This window comes from Mastigoproctus giganteus, chromosome 7, assembly GCF_048544385.1.
Source record: "Mastigoproctus giganteus isolate SK-2022 chromosome 7, ASM4854438v1, whole genome shotgun sequence".
NCBI lineage: Eukaryota > Metazoa > Arthropoda > Arachnida > Uropygi > Thelyphonidae > Mastigoproctus > Mastigoproctus giganteus.
The window spans coordinates 224,303,965-224,324,399 of NC_143581.1; the positions used below are offsets into that span (position 1 = coordinate 224,303,965).

A 20,435-nucleotide genomic window follows, 5' to 3' on the forward strand; every position below is an offset into this window, starting at 1 on the left:
AATGGTTAGAAGATCCGGAATTAAAGGATTGGTTGAAAGAAAACAGTAATGAAAAAGGTGCATCTTACTGTATTTGTTGTGAAAGTAAAGTAAAGAATGCCAATAAATCGATGTTACTAGAGCATAAAAATGCAGTTAAACATAGAAAAAGTGCAAATATTGCTAAGACAAGTTCAACGTTAGACACGTTCTTCACAAAAAGTACCTACGGAGAATGAAGAAGTAGCAAAGGCAGAGTTAACAATTGCTGCACTCATTTCTGAGCATAATATTCCATTTGCGCAATGTGATCACCTTATAGAAGAATGTAAGAAAGCATTTCATGATAGCAATATTGCAAAACAAGTTCAGATGAAGGCGACTAAAGTCTCTTATCTTATACAAGATGGCATAGCTTATCATGAAAAAATATACATTTCTAACATATGCAGAAACAACAAGTTTTCAATGATAATAGATGAAAGTACAGATTTATCTTTATCGCAAGTTCTAGCTGTTGTTGTTGTTAGATATTTTGATATTCAAAAACTTGATGTTGTAGAAGTGTTACTTGACACTGTGTCGAAAATGGTACTTCAGAAGGGCTTTATCAAGCTGTAAAAGATCTTTTCACAAATAAGTGAGACGTAGCCCAGTGGTCAGGAGCGAGAGTGCATAGCACGCGTTCCTTGAATGGACCGGGGTTCAAGCCCGTGACTACTAAATACGATAAATATTTGTATTGACGATGATGTAAACTCTACTGATTTGGTTGTCGTGCCGGAGTATAAACAGAAAATTTATAATTGTGCCACTATAATGGGTTCTAGTCATTGCTAAAAAAGGATGTACCATCAGTATTTATAATGGGATGTGTTTGCCATTCTTTTGCATTATGTGCTAGTCATTCAGTCAAAGTACTACCATCATATCTAGAAATATTTATAAAAAATATCTCTTGTTATTTTTCCCGTAGTAGTAAAAGATTAAACGAGTTCAAAATGATTCAAGATGTTGTAGATACTGCTAAACATAAAATCCCCAAATTAGCACAAACACGTTGGTTATCCCGTGGCAATGTAATAAAAATTATTATTGAGCAGTGGGATGCGTTAGTTCTTTATTTTCAGTCTCAATCAAAAATTGACAAAATTGATGGTGGAGGGAATATTTACAATACTATGATCACCAAAGGAACCAAGCATATGTTGTTGTTTTTAGGATATGTACTGGAGAAAATAAACTGCCTGAATATTGAATTTCAATCTGAGCATTTCAGATTGCACTTACTTCATTCAAGGGTTTCAATTGAGTATTAAAATATTCTTAGTTTTTTCATAAAAGAAGAAGTCATTACTTCGTGCAAGCTGGCTGAAATTGATCCAAGCAATGCAATAAATCATAAGCCTTTGAATAAAATATATTTGGGAGGCCGTTGTATGGCCTTATTAAATTCAACACCACTTGGTGATAGTGAAAAGAGGTTTAAAAATGATTGTTTAAAATTTCTTGTTGAACTTTGTATGGAAATCAGAAAAAGATTTCCTCTAAATGACGATGGAATTATCGCCAGTCTCAATGTTCTTGACCCAGTAGTGATACATGATCGTGCCAAATCGCCATCCTCAATTTTCCATTTAGCAATGCAGTTCCCTCACCTTGTTTCTGAAGACAAAACAGATCTTCAAAACGAGATCATTTCGTTTGTAAGATCTCTCTTACAAAACCATCCCTGAGTTTTCGTACCTACTACGTAATGTAAAAGATGGCTTTAATAATTCTAAATATAAGATTTTATCTAATTTTATGACCAGTATAACTATTTTACCTCACTCTTCGGCAAGCGTAGAAAGCATCTTCTCCCAAGTAAACCACATAAAAACAAAAGCCACAAACTCCCTTAAACCAGAAACTGTGAAAGATCGAGTAATAGCAAAACACGCGATAAATAGATCTAATCAAAATTGCTATACATGGAAATCTAAATCAGAATTGGTAAAAGAAGTCATACAAGGAACTTGTCATAAAAGAACGTTTGAAAAAATGTTCAAAGAACGTTTGAAAAAAATGAAAGAACTTCAAAAAATAAATGTGGAGGGAACTGAATGGGATGAAAATTCTGATTACAATTAAATAAAAGATATTTATGCATGGTAAGTTTTATCTTATTTGTGTTGCTATACTATATGATGAAAACTAGGTTTTTTTTGGGTTTATTTAAGTTGCAATCTAGGTTTTTTTAAAATTTGTGAATGGGAGCCCTGCTCATAATCATTAGGTATTCCGTCCTTCATTTAAAAACCCAAACAATAACAACTTTAATTATGCTCAGCGTGCATTTCTTTATTGACATCGTGAATGATCGCGGTTCGTAAGGGACAGACACCGGAATGTACTTGACAACATGCACGAGAAGGAGAAATCAAGAGAGTACGTACATAATCTGTGAAGGTCACGGCCCCACCCACCGTTCAAGGTAGTGATTATTAGATTTTCGAGGTCCCTCTGTGGAAGATATTGACTGCGAGATGTCTTTTATTAGAATTCCTGCCCTTTAAAATGGGCGATTTTTCTTCATGAAAATGATATTACCGTGATTATTAAAGTGCGTATTGGGCGCCGCTGCATACATTCTATTTTAACATCCCTTAGCATGGATGAAAGACAAACGAAGGACAAACACACATATTTGAGCGTAAATAATTTTTTTGCGATAAGGGAAGTTTGCTGTTACATTGCCATGTGACGTAAATAAGTTGAAGAAAACGCTGATGACAGAAACGTGATAAAATTTCTAATTTATGCTATAGATAGCAGCAAAAATTGGCAAACGCCATTATAAAATTATATTTTATGCATTTAATAATATGCCTGTAAATATGAATGAAACCATATATACTGTACAGTATAAATGATATGATATATATATAGTTTCGTTTGGAATAAATAGTTTATTCCTAAATAGTTTATCCCCAGCTGACGGGAATAAGGTTAAAACAATGCTAAAAGCTGTCTTACCTTGGATACAAACTTAACAGATTCATATTTTGAGTTATAAAAGCAAAATATCTAGCGGTGTGGATATTGCCACTACTTTTTGAACACCCCTTGTAGCTTATATTTTTAAATATGATATTATTCCATGACTCCGAGTTCAGAAACACGGCACATTGCTAATCAATGTTTTCTAGAAGTCTTTTACTTTTCTTTATTATGATCATTCGTTTATAAGAAGGCTGTTCAAAAAGTAGTGGCACCACGGCTGTTACAAAAAAAAAAAAAAAAAAAAAACGCTAACCTAATTTACCGATATTTCACTGTTACTTTCTTACTTAGCCTTATAGATCAATCCAAACAAAAACGGAAGGAATCTACTACCAGCAACCCAATGGCGCCTTTGATTAAAAGTTAAAGTTATAAAGTTAAAGCCAAAGTTAAGTTACTGTTATAAAGTTAAAGGGCGCCTCCGTAGCCAGGTGGGCAGGAATAGCAGTGCGTAGCACACGCTTCTTGATTAGACCGGGGTTCGAGCCGTCACCACCAAATACGGAGGATGCGGAAAGGTCAGGGAACGACCACCGCATATCCCCGGAGCAATATGGCCTTAGTTGCTAATGCTCCTAAAAACCAAATAACAACAATAAAGTTAAAGTTAAAAGTTTGATTAAAATTTAAAGTTAAAAGAAAGCATTATCTTGGTTCGCAACATAGCATAGAGCAGTGGTTCCCAAACTACTGAGATCTACGGAGCACGGACCCTTTCAAAAAAAGTTTACGATATGTATACAAGGTTGTTAAAATTAAAGTATCCCTATGTAGAGGGCTCTGGAGCAAGTTCTAAGGCTCGTACTGAAGAGAAATTTGGACAACAGGTACAATAAAGAATGCGCTCGTCATTTATTGGGGAAAAAATTACTTACAAAATTTGTCACTATATAGCGCTGCGGCAATACAAATCACTTGAACAGCGCGACAATTGTTCAATATGTCCTCCATTTTGGTCAACAACAGTTTCCATTCGAAGAACAGCATTTTCTACAGCAGAACGACATGTCAACTGGAATAGTCAGCACGTGACGTCAGATCTGCCAGAGTTTGACATCCTTCCCGATACATCTGGTTCTTCAAAAAACCCCACAACCAGAAGTCGCATGGGGTAAGGTCTGGTGATCGGGGTTGCCAAGATGTCTGGAAACAACGGCTGATGACCCATTCGTCTGTAAAGTGTTGCCTTAGCAATCTTTGGACACAACGTGGGGTGGATGTGGGGGTGGCGCACCATCTTGCATGAATATGGTATCCTGAAGGCACCCACGTTGTTGCAGCTCTGATATTGCGATTGCCAACATTTCATAATATCGCTGTCCAGTGACGGAACAGGTGCGGGGTCTAGTCGGTGTTACCTGTTCAAAAAAATATGGCCCAATCATGAATGTGGCCGTAATGTTCCATGGACAAGTGATATCCACTCTCATTCTGAAGTGCGTATGTGAAACGAATATCTGTATCACTATGCTTTAGCTGCTGTAGCATGTGCATCTTGTAAGGATAGTACCGCAACACCTGACGCATTACTAGCCTTACAGTGGAATACGGCATGTCCATTTCACGAAAAACAGCTGGCACATTGCACTGACTCTTCACTGTGCAATGTTATGTTATCTCAAAAGAGCAAAGTTTATTGTCGTCTACCACTTCAATTAGTGCATTACAGAAAACTAGTCATTATAAAAGTAATGACTTTAGACATTTAACTCAACAGGGACAATTATCATATTCTTTTACGAAGATATAGAAATTTTTTATGAAGTAGAAGTTCAAGAAGTTAAATCACGACCCTCCTAGCCACAATGGTAGTTTCAGGAGAAATAAATGTAGCTAAATAATTTACAGTATACTGTATATTCACAGCCTATATAAGTGGCACTATCTGTTCTCTTTTGACTAGTTAGAATTATAAAATAAAAACGAAGAGAATATCACAGAATTACAAAATATGAAATTTCACCAATTTCTGAAACATCTTCACGCTCACTTCTCCAAAGAAGTCGCACAGATAAACCACTGATAAAGTTAACTCCACAATGTGTTCCAGATGACGTCCGTTTTGATAAATATCTTAATATCATTCCTTCAAACACATTTTAGATAATCGCAACTAACAATTTAATTTCATTCTTCCCCAGAATTTCATTCTTCCCCAGAATTCTTATCATTCAGTAGATGGCGTGGAAATAGGAGATGGCTACAGTTATGCTGCAAAAGTAAACTTGCAATCTCTAACTCGAAATATCCAAACTTAGATTAATGGAAAAGTTCATGTGTGTCTTCACCATGCAATGTTATGTTATCGCAAAAAGAGCAAAGTTTATTATCGTCCAACACTTCAATCATTAAAGAAAACTAGTCATTATCTATATCTCAACGTGCACTAGGTGACATCCTATTGATGCTTAAAATAAATAAACCTTCGTTTGTGTTCTGTTTGAAATATTTCTGTTATTATTTTTTCTCCCTCAAAGACGTAAGTATAACTTCAAGAAGACAAAACATTTTTTTCAGAATTTAGGAAAATACAGTCACTCTCCTAGGAAAGTCTCCATTTCCTCTTCCTCTTCCTCTTCCTGATCATCACTATTTAGGAAATAAGCTTGATGCCATAATTGGCAATACAGGTAGTTCTCGTAGCATCAAAATTGCGTTAAGATTCTTAGATACGGCTTTCCCAAAATATTACAAAATGCAACTAGTAATGAGTGCTCCTATACAGCAATGAAAGCAATAACCTCCACATCCCTCGTGGCGGTAGTCCGTTCCTGCACTTCAGCTTCTCATATTCGACGTTAGATGTTGCTCTCTGCGTCGCCCCAAATTGTAAAATAAAAATAAATTTTCTGTTTATACTCCGGGACAGCCGAATGAGGTCAGATGAGTTCACAAAATAAAGAGAATACAAGGACGTCACCGTATTTAGTAGGTGAGCTTGAACCAAGGTCTACGGTGGCTCTCGAATGGGGATTCAAATATAATGTGGGGGGTGGAATATAAAATGATGATGATGGGAACTATTTTATTACTTATATAGTTCCTTGTTTCTTATTCTTATTTCGTTTTGTTCCTATTATGTGTTTGTCCACTTTATTCTTATTTCCCCCACTTATGCATCTGACTTTACTTCCTAGGAGAATTCCAGATTCGTGGGAACTTCTCAATTGTGTATAATTCCCTTCGGAAAGGCTGAGTGCTCAGGAATGACAAACAACACACACATTAATATATAACATAACATAGTTTATTTACACTTATATATACAACATAATATACAATTGAATAAAAATCATGTAATATGCATACAAGGTTAAGTCAAGGATACCTTGCATATATTATTCTTATATTAACAATCAATATGCTACTTTCATAATTATGCTCTGTGTTCTCACCATTCTGTTACAATACACTGAAGACCAATCTTAACTTTCCCAAAGTCTCTGTTTGTTATTAGTCTTTCAGTTGGACCAACAATTCTTCATTAATACAAACACTATATTCAATTATCGATCCTTAAAACATAATCAAAACTTCTCATAGGATTCAATTATCTGTCCTTAAAACATTCAAGGTTTTTTATATAGTTCAATTATCCTTCTAACATATTATAATCATCTGAACAACAATTTAATCTATTACTTATCTTTCGTTTCTCTTGCATTTTACAATAACCTTTTTGAATTAATTAAACTCTGTTAGTATATATATATTTTACTTAAGAGATAATTTATCTATCAATTTACTTCTAGTGCTATCTCTGTTTTTCATTAATTAATCACTATACTGTTTCACTAACAGTCCTTGTTAACTTACAGTACTTACTATTATCTTTTTTTCTTTCCTTAGCTTTCCGGGGCGGTTTCAAACTTCCATTTTTGGCTCACTGAGGATCTCCTTCATCTGCTTTCACCTGAATTTGCTACAGATAATTTTTTTAGGAACTCTTGGCTGCATGGGACTGACGTTCTTTCTCCACCTTATTCGGGCTACCATCCATTCGCTGCTTCCTTCCTTCTCATCGAGCTACTAATTTCGCATTTTCGCTCCTTTCTCTCGAGCTACTGATTCTGCGGATTTCGCTCCCTTTCTCTCCACCTTATTAAACCTATCACAAGGAAAACTCATAGGGCATCTCACACTAACTCCTTCTCCACTCCACTTTATTAAAACCTATCACAAGGAAAACTCATAGGGCATCTCACACTAACTCCTTCTCCTCTCCACTTTATTAAAACTTATCACAAGGAAAACTCATAGGGCATCTCACTCTAACTCCTTCTCCACTCCACTTTATTAAAACTTATCACAAGGAAAAACTCATAGGGTGCTACCCTCGTTTTTCCGCTCCACCTATTAAGAACTCTTTCAAGAAGAAAACTTCCCAGGGCGCTACCCTTCTCTTTTCCCACCACGACCAAACACTCAACTGTTAACTGACACATATTTTCTACCACAACAGAACCCTCAACTGTCCATGTTACTAACTCATTTTACTTATCTCGACTGCTGTGTCCACTGACTATTTCATTTTCCCTAGCACCAACAAAAACTCAACTTAGAATCCCACTAACCCATTTTCCTAAACACCCACAAAACTCAACTCGGGGATCTGTGTCTCTTTTCACATTTTCTAACACAAAACTTAAAACTTCAACTGTGTCTCCCCTAACTCATTTCCATACACACCCACACAACTCAACTCGGGGATCTGTGTCTGTCTCCCCCCTGTTCACTCACTTTTTGTTCATCTCAATTTCTGTACCGCCCTAGTTTTCAGTTTAACCAATCTTACTCATTTTCTCAACTTTCTCTCTGTTCTTATTTGCCGTTTTATTTTCTCAAGCTGATTCCTTATTGCTCGATCTAACTTCTTATTTTAAGAAGTTTGTAAAATTTCTCAGGCTGTCTGTACCTTTGAAGTCAGCCGCTTATAGTTATACTTTAGCAGACTAATTTCCCACGATCTATAAAACTTGCCATCACTGCCAGCCAGACAGACTTAAATCTAATTCCCAGCATTTGTTCCGTTTTTCCCAGCATTTGTTCCGTTTTTACCGTTTGTCTCCTCTTCAGGTGTCACCGATTAAAGAAATGTCCCAACAATACATGGTCCACCGCGCCATTGTTTACCAGAGTTGACACCTTCTACTAATAGCAGTTGCTACTCGTTTCTATTGTTCTGGTTTGCCTGTGTGAGCTGGGAGTCGAGTTTACCCAGGTTGCTAATAGCTTTTCAGCCTACCGCTCCCCTTGTATAGACGTTGTCTAATTTAATCCTTGCCAGTGATTCTTGACTTGTAATGTTCCGCTCCCCCATATTGCTTTATTATAAGTTTTACTTTAAACTAATCTCCCTCCTCCACAAAATATTATATTTGTAAGATTTTACATCTTACAATAAGGAGCGTGCGAACCAAGGTAGATGGCTTATGTATTCGAACTGCTCTTCAGTCCAGGAATGGACTGAAGAGAAATCTAAGGTATGGGCCAAGGTAAATGGCGTTCATATATTCAAAATGCTTTTCGATCCATACCTGGACAATCTTTGTATGTGGTGGCATTTTCTTCTAGAATATCCATTTCCCATCTGGGCACAAATGCAGGCAGAGCAAAGCACTCAAAGACCAGTACCTTCCTATGAAACCATTTCAGGTAATGTTTTCGTGGCATGGTACGTCTTTGTTAGGTACTTCAAGGAAAAATTACTGTTTTCTCTGAGGTCAGTGAGAGTAAAACCCCAATAAAACTTTTTTTTTTTTTTCAGTCACTGTGGAATCATTAACCGCTGCTACAAGTCTGGGCGGCAAAGGACAACATGACGTATTCTGGATGTGAAAAGGGATATGTCAGACAGAATTATACGTTTTCCAGAATTATACCACTCCAGCAACCACTGTTGCTGGTCATGACACCACTGCACATGGCTACATGTCCATGCAGTAAGCAGAGGTTATAATCACCGTCCTCCCATACTGGGTGGAAAAGGATCTGGTTCGAATCCCGTGAACGATTCGAGTAACTTTTATGAGTTTTTTTTTCACTCCACGGCTGAATTAGTCGATCCCAGGAAAGGATATTAGTTGTAGTTATATCTTAAGAGGATATGGTTTTTCTCACGGAAACTAGGGTGTTTCGTCCAGCAAAACAGGCAAACCCACCAGAGAACACACGATTTATGGAAATATCACACATGGGCAGATAACACTGTTTTCTGTGAAACTCTAATATGACAATTTTTTATTTTATTTTATTTATTTATTATTATTTATTTATTTATATTTATTTTTTTGCATTATACATCTGTTCTGCTCAGTAACAAGAAGCCAATACCAGCTGTACATTCCCATCATCGCCTAATTTCGGCGCATGTTGCTGGTTGATATTGGCCCACTATTGAATGTGTCCGTGATTTTATGCACGGTTACTTTGATTTTTTGCTTACATCATGGGAAGGAAGTGGTTGGCTCGACGTTGAGTACTTTCTTCTAACCTGCTTTATATAAGCTTGTAATTGAGCTTTTCGAAATGAAAGCCACTGATGACAGAGGTGGGGAGGGAGAGTGCAATGTCGGAATAGTTTTATAAAACGAGTTTGTTAACTGTACGTATTCTCAAAGTCGGTTTGTATGTTTACAGGTTAAAAACTAGTTTCTTTGAGGAAAAATTTCTTATTTTCCGTAAGGTCACTAAAGTCAGTACTCGGTAAAATACTGGGAAAACTTTCAGCCGTTGCTGAAAAAACCAAGCCGCGATGGGTTTATTTTCATTTTATTTTTTAAAGGGCAATATGAATTTAATGCTGTTGTACGCAGTAATGGAATGGTTGCTAACTGAAATAATGAGGCTACCTTCTGCTAGGCACCGTTTATCTTCTCTTTTAGAGACAGTTTGATTTATAATGTTCTGATGTATCAACATGAATTCGAATAAGGTGAATTAATTGGCTATTACATTGTCCTTAGCGTATTCATTACATGCAAATGCATTGCAACTAGTTTATTCCGCAAAACCTTCTCTCTTCGAAAGATTACACTTCTCTTCTACCTGTCGAAATTGCTAGCTACGTAACTTATAAGCGTGTGGAACATTCGCGCATGCGCATTACTGAATATCGTATTATCGTTTCGTATGTATATAATATTGTTTATGTGTATTCCCCTTCCAAGTTGAGATGCCTTTCATCGTATACTTGGAAAGAAATATTCATTTCTCTTTAAGATTCCAACAGATAAGTCTTACTAGCAAAATATATATTTTTTTTTTTCAAACTCTTATGCACGGCGGAAGCCATTCAAAGTCTTTCGCTAAAATTGTATTCAGTCACGCAACGATGTAATTAATCATACTTAAACTCTAGTTTCGAATGCAATAAGAATACGTTTAACAGATAGCAAAATTTATATAAATAAGAAGAGGGGAAAAAATAATAATCGAAATATTATCTAAGTATAGTAAAATATTTAAGAATGATAAATAAAAGTTTTGAGAGCCCTCATTAGAACGCAAGGTTTTCACGGTGCAGAACTGCAAGTCATGAAGCATTGACTGGGTTGCTTATATTAGACACTGATTACCGAACACACAAGACTACTTTACACCTGCAACTTGACTAATCGTAGTTGTCTTTGCAGTTCATCTGCTGATTAACAAACTGTCCATTTATGCAAACAATTCTCAACCAGCTGCTAACTAGGAAAAGGGGTCGTTCGTCTAAAACGGGCAAGGGAGTGCCAACCCTACTAACGCTAGCTCTTGTGCCACAAACATAATTTCCACCAGATCGCAGTCTTTTGTAGCAAAGTATTTTTACGCGTGTCTAAAATGGACAAGAGTCTTTACAGTACTTCTTGACAAGGGGAGAGCAGTGAAAGTTTCTAAATTTGGAATTTAAAAGTTTAAAGCTATAAACAATTATATCGAAGGGTTAATTCAGAATGACTTAAATCGGAGACTGCCCGTATTAAATAAAATATTTTTTTTTTTATAACGAACGCAGAGGCACGTATAAAATGAGAAAAAGAAGAAATCAAAAGGGATGACTGAAACACATTTGAAGGGACGATCATTCTAGTTTGTGATGATCCAAACATGGAACTTAGCAACAAGTTCGGTCGAGAACTGAGTGATCTTTTGCGCTGCTTTTAGGTTAGGCGTGTGTTAAGTTTGTTATCTGGTTTTTAGGAGCATTAGCAACTAAGGCCATATTGCTCCGGGATATGCGGTGGTCATTCCCTGACCTTTCTGCATCCTCTGTATTTGGTGGTGATGGGCTCGAACCCCGGTCTAATTAAGAAGCGTGTGCTACGCACTGCTGCTCCTTCCCACCTGGCTACGGAGGCGCCGGGTGTTAAGTGCCAACGTAACTACCCTCCCAGTGTAAACGCTGTTCAGGGATTAAAACTAAATATATAAAACTAACGTTATGGAGCATTAGTGTATCTTTTCTGTAAATTCGTATATTATTTGTTCGGTTTGCAGGACAAAACCCCCTGAATTTCTGGGAGCAAAAAACCATGCAGCCCTCTCCTGAGATCGACTAAATCAGCCACGCTGGGAAAAGAAGCCCATAAAAATTCCTTGCGTCATTTATATATATGTGTATAAATCAGCATATGAAATCAGCAGGTATATTGCATACTGAAAACAGATCTGTTCCTCTTAGGTCATTAGCATTCTTCCAAATTTAATCAAATCGACTCTCAAACACGAATGTCTAAAGATGACAGTGGCATAAATGTACTCTTTAGTCTTTCAAGACCATTTAATTTCTTTATGGCGTTGAAAAGGAAGTCAGTTTCAGCAGCAGTACTTATTCAGAAGTAAGAATGTTAGTCTACACCAGGGGTGGCCAACAAGTCGATCGCGGTTTTAATTTTGGTCGATCACGAATTTTAAATATATATAAAAAACAAATTAGTCAAAATCTAAATATTATTATTATTATTATGTGTCCCACTGCATACGCTTATTACAAATCCGTTGAACCACATGACCACTCTTGTTGCTGCGCAGCCAGTGCGCTTTTTAGTGAAAATTCACGCAGTTTCGTTGTGGAGAGCAGCATAGTGTATGCGTCGAATCCTTATTTACCTTACTTAATATAAATAGCCGGACAGTACTTATACGTTACTTTAATATTTGACTTAAAATGAATACTACGAAAAAGAGTAAAACGTATAATTTTCATCAAGAGTGGGAACTAGAATACTTTTTTGTAATGATAAAAGAAAAATGTTGTTTGATTTGCAATGCTTCCGTGGCCATACCCAAAAAAGGAAATTTAGAAAGGCACTTCAGCGCACTCCATGGTAAATACTAATCGGATTTTTCGCCTAATAGTGACCTTAGAAAAAATAAATTAAAAGAACTTAAATCCAGATTATTCGCACAATTTATTCGCGACACCTAATTTACAATCTAAAGCAGTAGCTATTGCATCATCTTGCAAAAAAAATGCAAATCATTTTCTGATGGTCAATTCATCAAATACGCATTTTTAGAAATAACAGATTCTCTTTTTGAAAATTTTAAGGAAAAATGAAATTAAAAGTACTTTTCAAGGTCTGGAATTATCTCGAAATACTGTGATGCGACGCATCACAGTATTTCGAGTAAACAATTTCAAACAATTTCGAGTAAACAAATGAGTAAACAATTGTGTGTGTCCTTTTTTTTTTTTTTTACAACTGGATGATACAAATGTCAGTGATACAATTCAATTACTCGTTTTTATTCGTCTGGGTTTCGATGATTCTGCCACTAGAGAAGAATTGCTGGGTATGGTTTCGTTAAAAGAAAGAACTAGAGGTCTTGATATATTTAACGCATTCAAAAATTTTATTGAAAAAAATAAATTACCATTATTTAAGCTCGTATCAATAACAACAGGTGGAGCTAAAGCAATGATGGGGTATCTTAACGGATTCATCGACTGTGCCAAAAGGATGATGAATTCCCTAATTTTTTGAGTTACCACAGTACTGTATCATATTTTATTGGCTAGCAAAAGATTAAATACTTAAATACTAAAAGTGTTATGGACATAGCTTTTAAAATTGTGAATTCCATCAGAGAACAATTTCTTCAAAGGAGACTTTTCAAAATGCGACTCGATAAAATGAACCAGATCTGATATCACACACAGACGCGAGGTCGTTGAGTCGGAGTAAGTTTTTACAGAGATTTCGAAATTTGCTGAATGAAATTAAAAAAATTGTTGATCAAACTGGAGATGATTATCAGCAGCTACAAGATACAGAGTGGTTGTGTGGTCTGGCTTTTTTGGCAGATTTTACCAGTAAATTAAGTGATCTGAATTTGAAATTACAAGGAAAATATAGAAATGTGGGTTACATAATTAGAAGTATTTCTACATATAAATATGAATTTTTAGCAATGGCTAAGGATCTTAAAGAAAACAAATTCGACCATTTTGCAAATATGCAAGATCATTTGCAAAAATATCCTGTTTTTGAATTTAATAGTGAGAAATATGTTTCTCAAATTGAGAATGTTGTGGACGATTTTGAAACCAGATTCAGTGGTTTTAAAACAATTGAAGACATCGTTCAATATATTTCTTATCCATTTAATGTCCACTTAGATACGAAATAAATTGCAGAAAAAATCGCTGCGATTTTTCACATGGAGAAAATATTACTTGAAAATGAAATTATTACATTGCGAAACGATATCTTCCTAAAAGCCAGACCATCAGAAAAAGACTTGGAAATATGTTTGCTGGGTAAAGTACCCAAATGTAAAAAAATGCAGTGAACTTTTAAATTCCTGTTTTGGTTCCACATATCTGTGTGAATCGTCCTTTTCGTATTTTAAACAAACAAAGACGAAGAATCGCTGTTCTCTTACGGACTTGCATACAGAAGATTCTTTACGGTTGGCCTTATCAGTGGCGTAGCTACCATGTAGGCAGGCAAGGCAATTGCCTCCGGGCCCAGGCCCTTTAGGGGCACAGCATCTTTGGCTATCTCCTTGTTTTGCAATTTTCATTAAGTAGTGGCCCGAACATGTTATTTACCTCCGGGCCCGAAAAAGGGTAGCTATGCTAGTGGCCCTTATCACAGTATATCCCCGATTTTGAAAACTTGGCAGATGACATAAAGACACAAATTTCACATAAATTAAAAATTTAAATACGTATGACTATAAAATAAGAATTCTGAGGTGTATTTAATTTTAAAATTTATAAACAACATTTTTCAATATGTGTTGATTAACTTTTTTAACCACGTACAATGAAATTCTTGAGATGGTAGATCGCGGCACATTTTGAAGGAAAAATGTCGATCGCATCACAAATTAAGTTGCCCCCCCCCCCTGGTTTACACAGTTCAATAGAAAACTCAGCTGACATTACTGCCCGGTTCTAACGCTAGAAGTCGGCGGGAGGTCTGTCACGAATTCAGTCGGCTTCTTCTTAATGTCCAACCAAGCTAAGCTTTCGTTAGGAATTATTATAGTGCGTTAAGATACTGTAAGTATTGCAGATATACACATCGTGCTCGAATATCCACAAGAGATGAGAAACGAATGCATTAGTGTGTACGATCGTCGCAGACCTGTTCAAATAATCGCTCAAAAGGTCGGGTTGCAGATTTGTGGGCAGTGGACTGAATTTTAATTTTCCTGTGGCAACAGAGGATTTGCATTCTGGCGTTTAAGAGTGTAATTTCTCACCATCATTTAAATTGCTTATTACAAAGCAATATAAACTCTGAATTGTACGGAATGTTACTTCCGATGTCATGCAGTATTCTGTATGTTATCAGGTGGTATTGGATCGCAAAAGTCAATTATTTCTTCAGGCCCAAACTTGTATACACCTGCCGACTACTTTTATTATTCAGAAAATGATGTGTAGATACTTAATTAAAACCCTTCAGCCACGTGTGTGACAGTGCCTCCAGCCAAGCTGCTGTTACTCCCCTTAGGTGTCAGGTATAATGATGAGTCAGCTGTAGTGCGCAAGAGGCATTGCCGTTCTCTTTAATCACCTTTGTTATCAGATAGGAGCAGGTAAAGCCTGTTCAGGTGTAGTGAAACCTACTGAGCGCTAATGGTGTTATCTCTGCTTTCCCTCAGCTGCTTCTCTGCGTCTCTCTTTCGAATTGTTCCAGATAATTACAGAAAAAAAAAAAAAAAAGAAAACAAAAAATCGGAAACATGAATCTTGTAAGGATAATTAAAAAAGAATCCAAGTTACAAAGTTTTAAATTTTAAAGATGAACAAGTTAATTAATTTTTTAAACAAAAAGTTACTTTTAGGGTGGGTTTCACAATAATGCGTCATGTGTATATGTCCGTAGATTTATAACTTGGCATTCATCTAGATCAGCGGTTTATTCTGAAATTTCGGTCCTTAATTAAAACTCAACCAAATGGTTTCAGTACACACTGGATAATTTGAGGCGATACTTACTCATATACATTTAAACCCCCACTCTAAACACTGGGGGGGGGGGGCGGTTAATTCTTTTTAATGTTGAGAATTCTTTAAATTTTGGGAATCTTGAAATATTTCAAAATGCACGTTCCAAAATAAGACATTGTTTGTTTACATTGAATTCAAGTCTCTCGTTAAGTTCAAGGAGCTTTGTTTTACGTTGATAGTTCCAATAACCTGTAGGGGTGAAAGAAAGAAAAATTGCGGGTTGTTACTATCAACGAATTCCTTATTTATCCTGACTGTGAAAGAAGTCCTGAATTCTCGGATACAATGCACAACGCTAGGTGGCGCCTAGACATCACTCCTTTAATATCGTGTAGTGCTGAGAAGAGAAAAACAAAACAATACAGGAAAATATGTGGCAATATCATTTTGACAGATGACTAAGCAACCGTTGCAGTCATTTATATGGCGGGCCGAACAGACCAAGAAAAAATAAATCTCATTTCCGTATCTACTAGATTCATCGTTGCATTCAATTGAGTTACTGTTCTTTGCATGTGCACGAGGTCAGTTCATTTCTCTGTGAACGCGCAGTGCTCGCTATAAACTGCAACAGAAATTAAATACAAACCCTTCGAAGCGTACAACGCAATGGAGGCAATATCACCATAATAGGCTTAGGCCTAAGTGATTCGACAAAGCGGAAGAATAATTAGATCAAGGGATTGCACGTATTTAACAGTTGGTTCGATTTAATGAAAGTAAGTTGTGTAATATAATTAGGGTGACTTAAAACACAAGAAAATGGCTCTTTAAAGACGGTACTTTTTATTTTTTATCTTTGACTTCGACAGAAACTACATAGAACTAGCGAAACGGGTATAGCTAGCGAAAAAGAAGCAGCTGCCGCAGCGCCCTCTAATTAAGATAACTGGACATTGTAATTTGTAATTTTGTACGATGTAGCAAAAACAAAAAATTCTTTTATTAAATTATCAATTCTTTTATATAATAATAATTATTAATTAATATTAAATTTTTATTATATAATAATAAATATAATTAATAACATAATATAATAATTAATTTTATTACATCCACTAATCCAAGAATATAAAAGCATCATAGTTGCAATCTATCATTCGATTTTAATGAGTAAAATTTCTGCAATCCAGAATAGGGTTAAGCTTGAAGAGATATAATCTCACGTATATAATCTCTTTGAATATACACAGTGATCACTAAATTATGACCATCCCTATGAAAACTGAATGCTACCCGTTGACCACGTGAGGTACTAGAGTGCGGAGTTAGTCAACCTACGTAGCATAAATAAGGTGTCATTGGTTCAGTAGGTAGTAAAATTTCGAGCGTGATGGGTAAAAGCAAGGATTTATCGAACTTTGATAAAGGACAGATTGTGGGTGCTCAACGAGCTAGTGCCTCGATTTCCCAAACGGCTGAACTGGTGGGGTGTTCGAGAGCCACCGTAGTTAAAATGTAGCAGAATTGGCGTCAAAATGGTCAAACAACGACTCAACGGAAAACTGCAAAGGTCAGCGAAAGGTTGACGTTAGAAGTGAGCGCCGGGTCCGATGACCCGTACAGGCGAACAGGCGCAGCACTGTTGAAGAGTTGACTACCCAATACAACATGGGCCAACCCGGAACAATATCTGCCATGACCATGCATCTCACACTCGCACATATGGACTCTACCAGCAGACGACCCCTACGGCATCCTCTCCTGACCAAGGTTCATCGGCGTAAAAGACTCGCCTGGTACAAAGAGCATGCAAGTTGGACGTTAGAAGACTGGAAGAAGGTGTGCTGGTCGGATGAGTCATGTTATTTACTCCACACTATGGATGGTCCTATACGGATTTGGCGTCAACAACATGAGGCTCTTGATCCATCATGCATGGTATCAAAAGTGCAGGCCGGTGGAGGCGGTTGTATGGTGTGGGACATGTTTCACTGGCAGGAACCTGGACCCATAGTGCTTGTGGAACAACGTATCAGTGGTCTCCGCTATCGTCAACTGCTTGCTGACTGCGTTCACCCTGCTATGTTACACTTTTTCCTGAATGGCGATGATGTCTTCCAAGATAACAATGTGCCGAGCCATCGGGCACTTGTTATGCACGAATGGTTTGAGGAACAGTTCTGACTTCCAGCATATCGATTGGCCTCCGAACTTCCCCCGATATCAATCCCATAGAGCACTTGTGGGACACTATGGAAAGGTATATCAGGCGTCTCTTTATACACCAATCACCTCCATACCTGCATTGCTGGCCACATCACACACAGCTTGGTTGGCCATACCTCCCAAACGCTTCCGCCATCTTGTTGAATCAATGCCACGTCGAATAGCTGCTGTACTGAGGGCAAAAGGAGGACCTACAAAGTATTAGGTAGTGGTCATAATTCAGTGATCACTCAGTGTATGTTTATCCATGTTACAATAACTACATATATGGTTCTTTTCGTTGCTTCGATATTTTATTTCTTTTCTGGTATAATCCATATTTCCAATTCATTCCTACAATCCGCACCCAGCTGTAAACTGAATTTTCAGCACTTTGGCTAATTGTAGTATAAATAATTCGAGATACGAAACAAAAATAACCGTTACATTTCTGTTTGTCCAATTTCAAGGAAATTTCAAACGCAAAACTTTCTAAAAGAGTCAAATATTAAATTTCATGAAAACCCATTCATTAGAGGTCGTTTTACATGTAGACGGAAAGGTAGAACGTACATATTGAAGTCAATAGGCGTATTACGCAGTTGCCTTCCCCCTACTTGAAAAGACAGTGTTATGAGCGTGACTGTCTGAATGGTAAATATTGTTTTATATCTTTCCACTAAACCTGGTGCTCAGCATGGCCGTCGTCCAGTGTGGACGCACGTTTTCTGCTTTCCTGGATTTTGTTCATGAATATGTGGTTACAGTGCCTACTAGTTTATGAAAAGTGTACTCTTTAATAGAACTACTGCAATGGGTCTCAGGGTGAGAAACTTGCTTATTTACTGGGAACTTTGCAGGTTATTTACGTTTTTTTATCTATATCCTTTGTTGTCAGATCATACTGGTCACCATGCGGCTGATAGCAGGGCTATAGTGAGGCATCAATTATACTGTGGTTGCCACGCAAATATCCTGCACTTGACTTAGGAGGCTTGTGTGACAACGGAATGTGTAGCATTCCCCTCCAGCGCAGGGATTAGTGAGTTAACATCTACTCCTTCAGCTGTGACGTTGACTGCTGCATACTATACAGAGTAACTGGGGAGAGCCCAAACTTCGCCCGTTGATTACAGGGCAACAAATATACCCACTGACTTGTGGTTTGAACCCTTCAGCAGCTCTTGGAACCCCTAACAAAGTAATACGACTAGGAACCGTTAATTCGGACAACCTCGTTAATCCAGAAACTTTACAAAATGGAAAATGAAATTGTAGAATGATAACTATGATCCAGAAGCACAGGAACCCTCCTTCACCTTGGAAGAGCTGCAGCAGGCGGCAGTCTCAGAATGTCACGAGTTCCTGCATATCGACCCAAATGACTCACAAAGCCAATCTGTGGAAGTCATGATGGAACAAACTCCAATTGAAAAAGTTGATATCACTCCAGTTACGAACTACCTGCAGCACCTCCTAGACATATTACCAGACCAAAAAATAAACATTGGATCATACTTCAACTGCTGATCGACTACATGGTACAACACCACGGAGGATAGAAGAGGGACCCAATTTGGTCTCACATGTTGCAAACTGGAGAACTCCTGAACCACATCAGACTAGGTAATCACCTTCCGAATCAAAAGAAACCTTGCCAGAATTTTAGCAACTAGGCATCAAGCTCAATAGTTTCGCCTTCAACAAAGCTGATTGGAACCTCTTTGAAGAAACGCTCACTGAAGCAATCCACCCTAGAATATTAAGAAATCCAAGCGGAGACTGAGCCGGATGCCCGGCAACAAAAGACTACGGATCTCATAACAAATGTCACCCAAATTGCAATAAAAAGAAAAAATCCTATGCCCGGAATGGTCCCATGGTGATCCCGGGAGCTACAGGAATTAAGAAAGGAAGTAACAACAAGAAGAAAGGACTTCCAGTGAGCCTGCAGAACATGGCCAGCAAATGAGGTGGAGGCACAGGACAGCAAGAAACCAGTATACAGACAAGATTCAGAGAAGTAAAAGAAATGCATGGGAACAACTAGTGAAAACAACGACCCCTGGGAGTGGTGTACAAGGTCACAACAACAAACTCCCTAGAGGCGAGGTACTCGCGACAACAAGAACTCCCCAAAGCCCGCTAACCACTATATGGGAACAATTGATAAACAACATCCTGGTTACTATCTACAGGAAGCAAGTGGCACTGAGAAATGAACAACAGCGAGAACTCTGCCACCAGAACGATAACTATGATCCAGAAGCACAGGAACCCTCCTTCACCTTGGAAGAGCTGCAGCAGGCGGCAGCAAGGATTAGAAACAGAAAGTGCCCTGGCACAGACCAGATGGAACCTGAGATCATCAAGCGAGTAGTTGAATTGGCACCCAACCTAGTCTAAAATTAATTTTCAAAAATCCTGGCAAGAACCCTGAGCAACCAGAATCATATAGGCTAATACTGCTCCTAACCGTGGCAAGTAAACTCTATGAAAGACTCCTACACAAGCGACTACAGCAACACTATACAGCAGCGGACTTAAATGCACCAAACCAATATGGCTTCAAGTCTGGATCCTCCACTACAGATTCCGTGGGGAATCTCCTCATTGCAGTGGAAGAATGCCACAGCAAATACTTCCTGGATATTTCAGTGGACTTTGCCAGGGCATTCAACTCCCTCTGGTGGCCGAGGGTCCTTTGCAGGCTCTGACAGGTGCAAACTCCAACAAACCTCTTTCATGCCATCAGCTCCTGCCTCTCACAGCAAAAGATAGAAACCTCTGACTGTTTGGTCATCCTGGA

At 37.6% G+C, this 20,435-nt stretch overlaps 1 protein-coding gene across 2 annotated transcripts in view; it reads left to right on the forward strand.

The window, feature by feature from the left end:
• The window catches only part of LOC150083725 (UPAR/Ly6 domain-containing protein bou-like), an 84,552-nt gene that overhangs the window by 12,209 nt on the left and 51,908 nt on the right, over positions 1 to 20,435 (forward strand). The gene's annotated exons all lie outside the window — the stretch shown is intronic.